This window comes from Bombina bombina, chromosome 6, assembly GCF_027579735.1.
Source record: "Bombina bombina isolate aBomBom1 chromosome 6, aBomBom1.pri, whole genome shotgun sequence".
Classification (NCBI taxonomy): domain Eukaryota; kingdom Metazoa; phylum Chordata; class Amphibia; order Anura; family Bombinatoridae; genus Bombina; species Bombina bombina.
In genome coordinates, this window is record NC_069504.1 from 31,648,611 (window position 1) to 31,664,026 (window position 15,416).

Genomic DNA, 15,416 nt, shown 5'->3' on the forward strand with positions numbered 1-15,416 from the left:
TGCGGTGCCGGTGTGTACTGATGTTTTCCCTATACCTAAAAGGCTTACAGAAATTATTAGCAAGGAGTGGGATAGACCCGGTGTGCCCTTTTCCCCACCTCCTATATTTAGAAAAATGTTCCCAATAGACGCCACTACACGGGACTTATGGCAGACGGTCCCTAAGGTGGAGGGAGCAGTTTCTACTTTAGCAAAGCGTACCACTATCCCGGTTGAGGACAGTTGTGCTTTTTCAGATCCAATGGATAAAAAATTGGAGGGTTACCTTAAGAAAATGTTTATTCAACAAGGTTTTATTTTACAGCCCCTTGCATGCATTGCGCCTGTCACTGCTGCGGCGGCATTCTGGTTTGAGGCCCTGGAAGAGGCCATTCATACAGCTCCATTGGATGAAATTATTGACAAGCTTAGATCGCTTAAGCTAGCTAACTCATTTGTTTCTGATGCCATTGTTCATTTGACTAAACTAACGGCTAAGAATTCCGGATTCGCCATCCAGGCGCATAGGGCTCTATGGCTTAAATCCTGGTCAGCTGACGTGACTTCAAAGTCTAAATTACTCAACATTCCTTTCAAGGGGCAGACCTTATTCGGGCCTGGCTTGAAAGAAATTATTGCTGACATTACTGGAGGTAACGGTCATACCCTTCCTCAGGACAGGGCCAAATCAAAGGCCAAACAGTCTAATTTTCGTGCCTTTCGAAATTTCAAGGCAGGAGCAGCATCAACTTCCTCCGCTCCAAAACAAGAGGGAACTGTTGCTCATTCCAGACAGGCCTGGAAACCTAACCAGTCCTGGAACAAGGGCAAGCAGACCAGAAAGCCTGCTGCTGCCCCCAAGAAAGCATGAAGGAACGGCCCCCTATCCGGAAACGGATCTAGTGGGGGGCAGACTTTCTCTCTTTGCCCAGGCGTGGGCAAGAGATGTTCAGGATCCCTGGGCGTTGGAGATCATATCTCAGGGATATCTTCTGGACTTCAAAGCTTCTCCTCCACAAGGGAGATTTCATCTTTCAAGGTTATCAGAAAACCTGATAAAGAAAGAGGCATTCCTAAGCTGTGTGCAGAACCTCCTAGTAATGGGAGTGATCCATCCAGTTCCGCGGACGGAACAAGGACAGGGCTTTTATTCAAATCTGTTTGTGGTTCCCAAGAAAGAGGGAACCTTCAGACCAATCTTGGATCTAAAGATCTTAAACAAATTCCTCAGAGTTCCATCATTCAAAATGGAAACTATTCGGACCATCCTACCCATGATCCAAGAGGGTCAGTACATGACCACAGTGGACTTAAAGGATGCTTACCTTCACATACCGATTCACAAAGATCATCATCGGTTCCTAAGGTTTGCCTTTCTAGACAGGCATTACCAATTTGTAGCTCTTCCCTTCGGGTTAGCTACTGCCCCGAGAATTTTTACAAAGGTTCTGGGCTCACTTCTGGCGGTTCTAAGACCGTGAGGAATAGCTGTGGCTCCGTATCTAGACGACATCCTGATACAGGCATCAAGCTTTCAAATTGCCAAGTCTCATACAGAGATAGTTCTGGCATTTCTGAGGTCGCATGGGTGGAAAGTGAATGTGGAAAAGAGTTCTCTATCACCACTCACAAGAGTCTCCTTCCTGGGGACTCTTATAGATTCTGTAGAGATGAAAATTTACCTGACGGAGTCCAGGTTATCAAAACTTCTAAATGCTTGCCGTGTCCTTCATTCCATTCCACGCCCGTCAGTGGCTCAGTGCATGGAAGTAATCGGCTTAATGGTAGCGGCAATGGACATAGTGCCATTTGGCGCCTGCATCTCAGACCGCTGCAATTATGCATGCTAAGTCAGTGGCATGGGGATTACTCAGATTTGTCCCCTCTACTAAATCTGGATCAAGAGACCAGAGATTCTCTTCTCTGGTGGCTTTCTCGGGTCCATTTGTCCAAGGGTATGACCTTTCGCAGGCCAGATTGGACGATTGTAACAACAGATGCCAGCCTTCTAGGTTGGAGCGCAGTCTGGAACTCCCTGAAGGCTCAGGGATCGTGGACTCAGGAGGAGAAACTCCTCCCAATAAATATTCTGGAGTTAAGAGCAATATTCAAGGCTCTTCTAGCTTGGCCTCAGTTAGCAACACTGAGGTTCATCAGATTTCAGTCGGACAACATCACGACTGTTGCTTATATCAACCATCAAGGGGGAACCAGGAGTTCCCTAGCGATGTTAGAAGTCTCAAAGATAATTCGCTGGGCAGAGTCTCACTCTTGCCACCTGTCAGCGATCCACATCCCAGGCATAGAGAACTGGGAGGCGGATTTTCTAAGTCGTCAGACTTTTCATCCGGGGGAGTGGGAACTCCATCCAGAGGTGCTTGCTCAACTGGTCCTTCGTTGGGGCAAACCAGAACTGGATCTCATGGCGTCTCGCCAGAACGCCAAGCTTCCTTGTTACGGATCCAGGTCCAGGGACCCGGGAGCAACGCTGATAGATGCTCTAGCAGCTCCTTGGTTCTTCAACCTGGCCTATGTGTTTCCACCGTTTCCTCTGCTCCCTTGACTGATTGCCAAAATCAAACAGGAGAGAGCATCTGTGATTCTGATAGCGCCTGCGTGGCCATGCAGGACCTGGTATGCAGACCTAGTGGACATGTCATCTCTTCCACGATGGACTCTGCCTCTGAGGCAGGACCTTCTAATACAAGGTCCTTTCAATCATCCAAATCTAATTTCTCTGAGACTGACTGCATGGAGATTGAACGCTTGATTCTATCAAGGCGTGGCTTCTCCGAGTCAGTCATTGATACCTTAATACAGGCTTGGAAGCCTGTCACCAGGAAAATCTACCATAAGATATGGCGTAAATACCCTTATTGGTGTGAATCCAAGAGTTACTCATGGAGTAAGGTTAGGATTCCTAGGATATTGTCCTTTCTCCAAGAGGGTTTGGACAAAGGCTTATCAGCTAGTTCTTTAAAAGGGCAGATCTCTGCTCTGTCTATTCTTTTGCACAAGCGTCTGGCAGAAGTTCCAGACGTCCAGGCATTTTGTCAGGCTTTGGTTAGGATTAAGCCTGTGTTTAAAACTGTTGCTCCTCCGTGGAGCTTAAACTTGGTTCTTAAAGTTCTTCAGGGAGTTCCGTTTGAACTCCTTCATTCCATTGATATTAAACTTTTATCTTGGAAAGTTCTGTTTTTGATGGCTATTTCCTCGGCTCGAAGAGTCTCTGAGTTATCTGCCTTACATTGTGATTCTCCTTATCTGATTTTTCATTCAGACAAGGTAGTTCTGCGTACCAAACCTGGGTTTTTACCTAAGGTGGTTTCTAACAGGAATATCAATCAAGAGATTGTTGTTCCATCATTGTGTCCTAATCCTTCTTCAAAGAAGTAACGTCTTTTACATAATCTGGACGTAGTCCGTGCCTTGAAGTTCTACTTACAGGCTACTAAAGATTTTCGTCAAACATCTGCCCTGTTTGTCGTTTACTCTGGACAGAGGAGAGGTCAAAAAGCTTCGGCAACCTCTCTCTCCTTTTGGCTTCGGAGCATAATACGCTTAGCCTATGAGACTGCTGGACAGCAGCCCCCTGAAAGGATTACAGCTCATTCTACTAGAGCTGTGGCTTCCACCTGGGCCTTTAAAAATGAGGCCTCTGTTGAACAGATTTGCAAGGCTGCGACTTGGTCTTCGCTTCACACCTTTTCAAAATTTTACAAATTTGACACTTTTGCTTCTTCGGAGGCTGTTTTTGGGAGAAAGGTTCTACAGGCAGTGGTTTCTTCTGTTTAAGTTCCTGCCTTGTCCCTCCCATCATCCGTGTACTTTAGCTTTGGTATTGGTATCCCACAAGTAATGGATGATCCGTGGACTGGATACACTTAACAAGAGAAAACATAATTTATGCTTACCTGATAAATTTATTTCTCTTGTAGTGTATCCAGTCCACGGCCCGCCCTGTCCTTTTAAGGCAGGTCTAAATTTTAATTGAACTACAGTCACCACTGCACCCTATGGTTTCTCCTTTCTCGTCTTGTTTCGGTCGAATGACTGGATATGACAGTGAGGGGAGGAGCTATATAGCAGCTCTGCTGTGGGTGATCCTCTTGCAACTTCCTGTTGGGAAGGAGAATATCCCACAAGTAATGGATGATCCGTGGACTGGATACACTACAAGAGAAATACATTTATCAGGTAAGCATAAATTATGTTTTTATTAGGTTGTGACTTCAAAACACAAAATCAGCTAATTCATATACACAAATAAGCCTTAAAAAAGCAAATTTCATAGATTTTATACTCTGCAGCGGGTAAGAAAAGTAATTGGAAACACATTAAGGGAAAAACAATTTTATAGTATACTGTCCCTTTAAATGTAGAAATTGTCTGACTGTCAATGGTGGCTGCATCTTCTGCAGTATGATGGGAATGAAAGTTTAGCTTTTATTACAGCTGTTTCAGGTATGTTTAAAGTATATTTTGCTGATAAATGGGCAGCCGGGATTAGCATTTGACAAGTTGAGCTGTGATGTGTATTAAAGGGACATGAAACCCAATTTTTTTCTTTCATGATTTAGAAAGAGCATGACATTTTAAACAACTTTCTAATCTACTTCAATTATCTAATTTGCTTTAATCTCTTGATATACTTTGGTAAAAGCATATCTAGATAGGCTAAGTAACTGCTGATTGGTTGCTACACATTGATGTCTCACGTGATTGGCTCGCCCATGTGCATTGCTATTTCTTCAACAAAGGATATCTAAAGAATGAAGCAAATTAGATTATAGACGTAAATTGGAATGTTGTTTAAAATTGTGTTCTCTACGTGAATCATGAAAGAAAATGTTTGGGTGTAGTGTCCCTTTAAAGTTGAGATCACCACTTATAGATAAACGTCTCTAACACAGCTGTTTAAAGGTTAATATGGTGACAGCATTTGATAAGCTGAGCTAAATTGAGTAATGTTATAAGGTTTGCTTAGATCACTATATACACTAAGTTTGCGTCACTGTACTAGGCTTGCTCATGTTCATTATGTATCTATTATGAGTGTGCAAATATATTTTTTCATGCTGATTGTTAAGTATCAAAATCATGTATGACAGTATCTTTTATTTAACACAGTGAGTTCCTTAACTACACAGGGTGATTATACTACACGTGTCACAAATTATGTTAATCACCAAGCTATATGTAAACAATATGGTTGTCATGACCACCATTAGGAGTTTTTTTCTGATGAAGGGGAGCGGTTTGTTGGTTATAAAATATTTGCCACTGCACTATTATGTTGTTTGAGGAGGGGGAGCTGTATCCCGAAACGTCACATCATATTAAAGGCATCTTGAATCAGAGTGCAAACCTGTTAAAGTCTGTAGATTAATTTATGGTTAGAGTGCGCTCCATCTGTATATATATATATATATATATATATATATATATATATATATATATATATATATTGTTTCCCAGCCCATGGTCACTCTCTGTATCTGTGTTTTTTTCATTAATTGTCTTTATAGCATGTGATAAGTGCTGACCCCATGTGAACCTTTTGTCCGTATTATTAATTTGAAGTTTGAGCTCAACCCTCATTAAATTATGTATTTGCAAAAATCCAAATAGACTTTAATACTGTTTTCTGTTAAAAAGTATTAGATATGTTTTTCTAAAGGATATTGACTGACTCCTACACCATGTTCCCTGTAAAACATGTGTCTGAGAGAACAATTACAGTATTATTATTGATAAGGTTATGGAATAAACCCATGAAGACATATGGTGGTTCTCTGCACAATGTATTTAGAGGGGTTTACAGCCACGTGATGTCATCAGGTTGACTTTTGGAGCTCAGTGCAGCCCACCGCACTTATCCCGCATCCCTAGTGGTCTGGGGCTCTATATAACGTGGGAACCTAAAGGCATCACTACGCTTGGGCATGATGACTTCACCAAATCCCACAAACCCGGAAGTGCTGAGAAGGACATTAGTGCTGGATTAAAGGTTCTGTATTAAAATTCCTCAATCTCAGCTCCCTTAAACCCTAAAAAATCCCCAAGACATACTCTCTGAAAATGAATTACCTGCTCTGTAAAATGCTGTGTCTTTGGAGTTAAAGTTCAAGTATATTTTCTAAAAATAAAAAAACACTAGTTTTGCACACTTAACATATACATACCTTTATAACAAGCCATTAAAAGACATAGAACCCTCTTGTTTTAATGTCCCTTTAAAAAAATAAAGCCCCTATATAAATGTTAATAGCCATCACTGTGTTAATAGTGATCACCTGGCGTAAATAAAAGTCTGTTTATTTACATAGAGGCTTATGGGAGCCCTTATGTGCAGGTCACTTTTACATATCTAGCCCATATTTATATGAGGATAATGTCTTGTTTTTATTATAGAGTTTAGGGGTAAAACACACACAATATTGTTTATTAACATTTTATTTATTATTTATTTTCTTCAGTTTTTGTTGCTGCTTTTGATGTTATGATATAAACATAAAATAACGATATTTGAATCTGCTGCGTCTTATTATTTATATCAATGGTAGCTCTAGGATTCATGTTTGCAACTCATTTTGATTGTTGTGGGCTTAAAGGGACAGTGTAATGTAAAATTGGTTTCCCTTTGATGTTTAGGTGTATTTTTGTACAGTATATGAAATAACTGTTTCTGCTAATTGAAAACACAACCTAATCAAATGGATTGAACTTACAGGGAGAGCAGACTCCATTAGCTTATTTCTCACTATATACACAGTGAGACCAATAAGTAGAGAAAACAATGGGACATTATAATTTTAGTACCCCACTGGGACCATGATTTCTTCTAAATCTTCCTGTTTTCATAGCTTTTCAGCAACCAGTACTGACATTTTCAATATAGGTGGGGATATAACAGACAAAAACAGCTACTTCAAATGACAAAATAAATGTAAAGAAGCTATTTGTAAACAGTTCAATATACTCCAGCAGGTTAAATGGATAATTGGGAACACATTAAAGGTTAGAAAACAAATTGCTGTACACTGTTCCTTTAATGCAACTAACAATAATAATCACAACACAGAACTGTACCCTCTCATGTCATGACTTGGGTTCCAGCACTTTATTTTATGTTATACACCACCCAAATAAATATAAAACCACACATTGCAAGTATGTATCCAGCATCTCATTTATTAAATCATGTTTTCGAAACATCAAAGCACAAAACAGAAGTATGTACTCAATAATCTGTATCTTATGCTTCTCTAACTCTGACCTCACATAACATGAAACCATCAGTGAGTACAGAGAGAGTGAATAGAGGAGAAGAGCACTGAGCCCGATTGTAACATCTACACAGCAGCCAGAATATTATTAGAAATGGGCACATGTCTTATGATATTCAAATGGAAAAACCAAATGTTCCCCTTGACATTTATTTTTAACTTTGAATGTAAGATTTCCATATTTATAACAACCCCTTACTGTATGAGAATCAGCATTCCAGTGTTACAATTGATATACACTTAAAACAGGGAAGTGCTGACAAAATACATTAATTTAGACCACACCTAGCAAGTTAAATGCCATATCTAGATAGAGCAGATGAGGATTTTAAACGAATGCACCCTATGGGGTTAAACTCATTGTTATTTTGGTTACTAATGCAAACAATATATATTATAAAGAATTAGAAGGTACCTTTAAAAGTTCTCCCACTGTTGCATTAGATATTGAGTGTTATGATTTGTGTAACTTCACAGTGAGATGTGTAACATTAGTATATAATCTATTTGCCTTGTTTCATAGACTGGTCTATATATTGTCCTGATCACAGACCTCGCTTATGAAGTGCAGTGACAGATAGAGGATTCAATAAAGATTCAGCTGCTCTCAAATCTTCCCATGCAGATGGACACCACAAACCTGTGAATGATGTGAGCAATAACTTAGGTGCCTACTTGATCCTAAATGACAGACAACTATTGGAGAGGAACAGCTGTTTTTTCCCTGAAATTTCACCCAGCAAAGCTTGTGACAGTAAGTGACAGTGTGTATATTTTGTATATATAAGGTGAAAGATATTATTTTTTTATGGTCCGACCTCCAGGCAGCTGGCACTTTATAGCAATGCACGGGTCTATTTTAATGAAACCATATAACTACCTCTGGAAATCTACCATATTATCTTGTTTCTACCATAGTTGGCAGCATTTGAAAAAATCCAATGAATCTTTAGCAGCAGAAAAATCAGTAACCAGATGATGGAAGTATTGACCCACAGTCGGTTTATATAGCCCTGCACACTCTTATATGCGTCACATATTGTATAATTTGTTTTAATTTATAAACTGCATTAACTGCAAGAGATTCACTGTAGTCTATTAAGTGTGCAATAGCTTTATTTCTAAAAAAACAACAACAATGTACATACCTTCATAAAAAATACTTTATTGCTAAAAATGCTAACCATCATTTGATACTTCATTGAGTTATACTTTTTTTGCTGGTGGTGTGTGTATATATACAGTAGGTGTGTTTGTATGTGTATTTATGTGTTTATATGTGTACATATGTTGGAAAAATTGCTCCGATAGATTTGCTTGACACAGGGTAGTCAAAAACTTTCAATTTGTAAAAAGAGCAATATCTGTAAAGTGCAATAAAACAAGATATGCCTGATTATTATTTTATTATTCTGCTTTTCTAATGTAAAGTGAAGGAGACTCATATGTTGCAATATATAAACACATATATATATATGTACATAATGCTACGTCTGATTCCCACATAGACATATAAGAGGAGTATACACTTCACGGCAGTGGCATATTTATGTTTTGTGCTGCCTTAGGCACTCAAAATTCTGCTGCCCCCCCCCTTAAAGGGTTTAGGCCTTTTTTCCACTTAATATTTTTTTGGGTCATTGTGTAAAATGTTTTTGTTTTCTTTGTTTTTTCATAACAATTCAAAAGAAATTGGGCTAGCAAAACACTTGCATACAGGTGGGTTGAATTGCATGCATCTCATACCATTTTCTCCCTGAGAGAAGGGAGAGAAAAGAAGGGGAGGAGAAAAAGGGAGGGAAAGAAATGAAGGAAGGGAGGGAAAGAGAGAAGAGAAAAGTAGTGAGGGAAAGAAAGGAGTGAAAGAAGGAAGCAAGGGAGGGAGTTGAGAGAAAGAAGGGAGGGAAAGAAGAATACACTTTGAAACAATCACTGCCCTTTACATGCGACAACATACAGTAATTACCATCATTCAAGTAATTACACTTTTTAAGTGTCCGTTTACTATTTACTCTGTGGGTTCATGCAGAGAAAGCTAGCTATTAGTAGCTAACATACATTAGCGCTGAGAGTTTATGCTTAGACATCACATGAATGCAGAGAAAGCTAGCTATTAGTAGCTAACATACATTAGCGCTGAGAGTTTAATATTAGACATCACATGAATGCAGAGAAAGCTATTAGTAGCTAACATACATTAGTGCTGAGAGTTTATGATTAGACATCACATAAATGCAGAGAAAGCTATTAGTAGCTAACATACATTAGCGCTGAGAGTTTATGATTAGACATCACATGAATGCAGACAAAGCTAGCTATTAGTAGCTAACATACATTAGCGCTGAGAGTTTATGATTAGACATCACATGAATGCAGAGACAGCTAGCTATTAGTAGCTAACATACATTAGCACTGAGAGTTTATGGTTTGACATCACATGAATGCAGAGAAAGCAAGCTATTAGTAGCTAACATACATTAGTGCTAAGAGTTTATGATTAGACATCACATGAATACAGAGACAGCTAGATATTAGTAGCTAACATACATTAGCGCTGAGAGTTTATGATTAGACATCACATGAATGCAGAGACAGCTAGATATTAGTAGCTAACATACATTAGCGCTGAGAGTTTATGATTAGACATCACATGAATGCAGAGAAAGCTAGCTATTAGTAGATAACATACATTAGCGCTGAGAGTTTATGCTTAGACATCACATGAATGCAGAGAAAGCTATTAGTAGCTAACATACATTAGTGCTGAGAGTTTATGATTAGACATCACATAAATGCAGAGAAAGCTATTAGTAGCTAACATACATTAGCACTGAGAGTTTATGGTTAGACATCACATAAATGCAGAGAAAGCTATTAGTAGCTAACATACATTAGCACTGAGAGTTTATGATTAGACATCACATAAATGCAGAGAAAGCTATTAGTAGCTAACATACATTAGCACAGAGAGTTTATGATTAGACATCACATGAATGCAGAGAAAGCTATTAGTAGCTAACATACATTAGTGCTAAGAGTTTATGATTAGACATCACATGAATGCAGAGAGAGCTAGCTATTAGTAGCTAACATACATTAGTGCTAAGAGTTTATGATTAGACATCACATGAATGCAGAGACAGCTAGATATTAGTAGCTAACATACATTAGCACTGAGAGTTTATGCTTAGACATCACATGAATGCAGAGACAGCTAGCTATTAGTAGCTAACATACATTAGCGCTGAGAGTTTAATATTAGACATCACATGAATGCAGAGACAGCTAGCTATTAGTAGCTAACATACATTAGCATCGAGAGTTTATGATTAGACATCACATGAATGCAGAGAAAGATAGCTATTAGTAGCTAACATACATTAGCACTGAGAGTTTATAATTAGACATCACATGAATACAGAGAAAGCTAGCTATTAGTAGCTAACATATATTAACGCTGATAATTTATGATTAGACATCACATGAATACAGAGACAGCTAGCTATTAGTAGCTAACATACATTATCGCCGAGAGTTTATGATTAGACATCACATGAATGCAGAGAAAGCTAGCTATTAGTAGCTAACATACATTAGCACTGAGAGTTTTTGATTAGACATCACATTAATGCAGAGACAGCTAGCTATTGGAGACAGCTAGCTATTAGTAGCTAACATACATTAGCGCTGAGAGTTTATGATTAGACATCACATGAATGCAGAGACAGCTAGCTATTAGTAGCTAACATACATTAGCGCTGAGAGTTTATGATTAGACATCACATGAATGCAGAGAAAGCTAGCTATTAGTAGCTAACATACATTAGCGCTGAGAGTTTATGATTAGACATCACATGAATGCAGATAAAGCTAGCTATTAGTAGCTAACATACATTAGCGCTGAGAGTTTATGATTAGACATCACAAGCTGATCTAAGCAGTACACAGACGCATCCAGTCTGTTAGCTGTTAAGACCTGCAATAAGTACTGCGCTCGCAGGTCCACCACAGCTGATAAGGGGAGGCAGCATATCGGCACAAGGTCTTCTCCTCCAGTCTCACCTTGGAAGCATATCCCCAGGCAAGTTTCTCACCAAGAACGCTTCCACTGCAAAAATGCCGGCGGCTCTAAATGAAGCAATGGTTTAAAGGAGCACTGCCTATAAAGAGCGACCTCAATCAGCGCATGTGCCTTGTCTTCTCTTTAAAAGCCTGCACTTTATCGCTCACTGTACTGTGTGCTGGCTTTTAGAGAGAGGATAGGACAGATGTGCTGCCCCTCCCAAATCTGCTGATCTAGGCACCGGCCTTGTTCGCCTAGGCCATAATATGCCCTTGCTTCACGGATATATTTTTACAATGCACAACAGACTCTTAGAACAATTATACCACTGTATATGAGGACACATTATTATTATATTTATTTGTAATGAAACAAAAGATTTGTCAGCGCTATACATTGCGCACAGTGAATAAAAACAGGAAAGGCAGACTAGGACCAGATGAATACAGGGCACTGCTCCTTACAACAGACCTCACAATATTGTTACTAGGTGGGAGACCTGTTCACTCTCTCACCCATCCACTCTCCAGCTAGGCCTAGAGCAAGCACCCAGTTTTTAGCAACTGCCCAGTTCAATCCTGGCCATGTTTTGTACCAGTGAGCTGCAATTTGGTGCTACAGAGTTACCGGTATGGGGGGGGGGGGGGGATCTTGCTGTACGTGAAACACATTAACTGGTGACTCGGTATAAACAGACTGAAACATTTATTCTTTTTGTAACATTTCATCTTTATTTCCTTGTGAGTTCACGTTTTTTTCTTTATTTTATATTTGAAAAAATAAAATAACAATAACAATATCAAGCAAAGAGGAAAGCAAAACATAAATCACTAAAAGTAGAATAAAAGCAACATGACACATTGGTGCATATGTATCAAGCTCCGAATGGAGCTTGATGCCCCGTGTTTCTGGCGAGCCTGCAGGCTCGCCAGAAACAGCAGTTATGAAGCAGCGGTCACAAAGACCGCTGCTCCATAACCTGTCCGCCTGCTCTGAGCAGGCGGACAGACATCGCCACAATACAACCCGATCTAGTACGATCGGGTTGATTGACACCCCCCTGCTGGCGGCCTATTGTGCAGGGGGCGGCGTTGCACCAGCAGCTCTTGTGAGCTTCTGGTGCAATGCTGAATACGGCGAGCGTATTGCTCGCCGTATTCAGCGAGGTCTGGCGGACCTGATCCGCAGTGTCGGATCAGGTCCGCCAGACCTTCATAACTAGAGGCCATTGTCATTTGAATGGAAAAGCACAGATACTACTCACAGCACAATTTTGTTTATGATTAAAGCATTTTTTTGAGTCTGCTTTTTTTAATTCAGTAACTGAAACATACTGAGTTAGCGCTAGATTACAAGTGGAGCACAAACGTTTGCATGCAAGTGATAAGAGGCTTATTGTGTGTGTTTGCGCTCGTCAGGTTTACCACTGGTATTACAAGTTGAAAGTAAACGTGATCGCTTGAGCGCAATTGTGATTTACGCTAGAATGATTATCGTGTCCTCAGAGCTCTGGTTAACTGTATCGCAAAACTAAAAAGTTGCACAAAACACAAACAATGCATTAAAAAGAACAGTTACACCCATAATAACACCATCTAATAAAAATTATTCAAAAAAATATTGTACATTAAACTTACAAGGTTTGAAGCCCTTTGAACTAGATGAACATGTAAAAGCATATTTATGCAATACTCGTTTTTAATAAAGATTTTAAAGGGACACTGAACCCAAAAATTGTATTTTGTGATTCAGATAGAGCATGAAATTGTAAGAAACTTTCTAATTTACTCCTATGATCACATTTTATTCATTCTCTTGGTATCTTTATTTGAAATGCAAGAATGTAATTTTAGATGCCGGCCCATTTTTTGTGAACAACCTGGGTTGTTCTTGCTGATTGGTGGATAAATTCATCCACCAATAAAAAAGTGCTGTCCAGAGTTCTGAACCCCCAAAAAAAGCTTAGATGCCTTCTTTTTCAAATAAAGATAGCAAGAGAACGAAGAAAAAATGATAATAGGAGTAAATGAGAAAGTTGCTTAAAATTGCATGCTCTGTCTGAATCACAAAAGAAAAAAATTGGGTTCAGTGTCCCTTTAACTATGTATTTACCTTAAATATTTTACATTCATATGTTCTGCATATGTTCTGCACATAGCAGAATATGTTCTATTTCTAAATATATATATATATATATATATATATATATACCTATATTTAATCATGTATATATAGATATAAATATATATTGTACCAAAATACCATTATATATATATTAAATCCAAAGTAAAACAAATTTTCCCTCCAAAAATCAGCAACCTGGGTGCAAATATGTAATAGATATATCAGGAAAAATGATGCACTCTCAGGGATTTAGGACAAACAGTGTCAACATTTATTTGACGTTTCGGGGATCACATGTCCCCTTCTTCAGACCAACCAAATAAAGTGAGCAGGGCTTATGAAGGTATTTCTTGTTTGTTTTTTCATTTGATTTGGTTGGTCTGAAGAAGGGGCATTGTTGCTCCGAAACGTCACTATAATAAATATCACAATTGACACAAGTCCAGTGAGTGCGGATCTTTACTATATTATCTATATATTTATATAAATATGTATTTATGAATAAACAGAAGATATTCTGTTATGAGAACATTGAAATGTAAAATATTAATATTGTCATGTTGTCTTAGCGCACATGAGAATATGCGATTGGGTTTGCGCAAGAGTAGGGTGTTAGATTGTTTTCCACTTTTTTTTCTTCATTGACTTCTACGGGGTAATACATGAATAAGCACGCAATATTTTAAGTTCTTTGGGTTAGCGCACAAGCGAAAACCGGTTCCTTTCAACTCAAAATATGAGCAAAACCAGACGGGCGCAAAAAGTCGAACTTCTAGCACAGTTAACGCGCAAGCGGGAACGTTAATTAGCACTTCACTTGTAAACTAGCCCTTATTTGTAAAAATCCAAATAAATGAAGAAATAAAACCTGCTGATGCACATGCAGCTTTATACAGTTAACACAAGAGAACACATACCTTCATGAAATGTAGACTTGAGAGGTGAATTAGAGTCCAGTGAGCACCTAATCCTTTTAAATGTTTCTTTGATGCTGAAATTACAACAGTTTTGAGCATCAAATGGAGCCCTAATGCAGAAGTAAGCACTTAGGGCATGGGGTTCCTAGGGTGCTGTGTTGGTTACTGCTTTGCAGACTTAAAAGGGTAAATTGTAAATGGGATGTTACACAAAAGTTATATTTAAAGTTAATGTTGTTATAAAATGATGTTTATAATTTAAAAAAGAATTGTATTTTATAAGGTTTAATAAAGCTGCGGCCAAATCAATTTACTACAATGTTATTTGTGTTTTTGTCTCTTTAAGGGGGGTGGGGCGGTAGTACAATTAATGGGCAGGTTTGATGACTGCAGGATCTTGAGGTACAAAACTATAAAACCAGAATGAATAGCAGGAACAGCTACATTTTAGTCACAAGCTGAAGACGGTATCTTGATCACACAGTGACTGTAGAAATGATGAAATGGTTGAGTCAGGAAAAATCTTTTCCTTTTGCTGAATTCCTTTTTAGTTTGGATCTGAAAAACAAATAAAATATAATTGTTAAAGTTTAATAAATTATTAAATAGCTGCATTTTTTTACTTTAATGAATCAAAGTGGTCAGAAAAATCTGATCCCCCCTTTCAACTGAATGCGTAGAAGGGAAAGTGTAACTGTTGGAGACCTAGATGCCAAATGAAGTAACAAACTTGGAAATTCCAATGAGAAACAACGATGTCATGATAAAAAGAACCTCTGAGGGACTTAAAGGGATATTAAACCCATTTTTTTTCTTTCATGATTCAGATAGAGCAGCAGTTTTAAGGAACTTTCTAATTTACTCTTATCAAATTTTCTTCGTTCTCTGGGTATCTTTATTTGAAAAAACAGGAATGTAATTAGGGGTTGGACCATTTTTGGTTCTGCACCCTGGGTAGCGCTTGCTGATTGGTTGCTACATTTAGCCACAAATCAGCAAGGTGCTGAACCAAAAAAAAAGGGCCGGCTCCTAAGCTTACATTCC

General features: G+C 38.6%; 1 protein-coding gene across 3 annotated transcripts in view; it reads right to left on the minus strand.

The window, feature by feature from the left end:
- Positions 1-14,995, minus strand: part of LOC128662555 (uncharacterized) — a 204,142-nt gene extending 189,147 nt beyond the window's left edge. Inside the window, exon 1 of one of the 3 annotated variants that reach the window (XM_053716347.1) lies at positions 14,373-14,993. The gene's annotated coding sequence lies outside the window, so the exon portion shown is untranslated. Of the gene's footprint in view, positions 1-14,372 lie in introns of all 3 variants that reach the window. The other 2 variants (XM_053716348.1, XM_053716349.1) reach the window with 2 other exon arrangements.
- Positions 14,996-15,416: the final 421 nt, after the last annotated feature.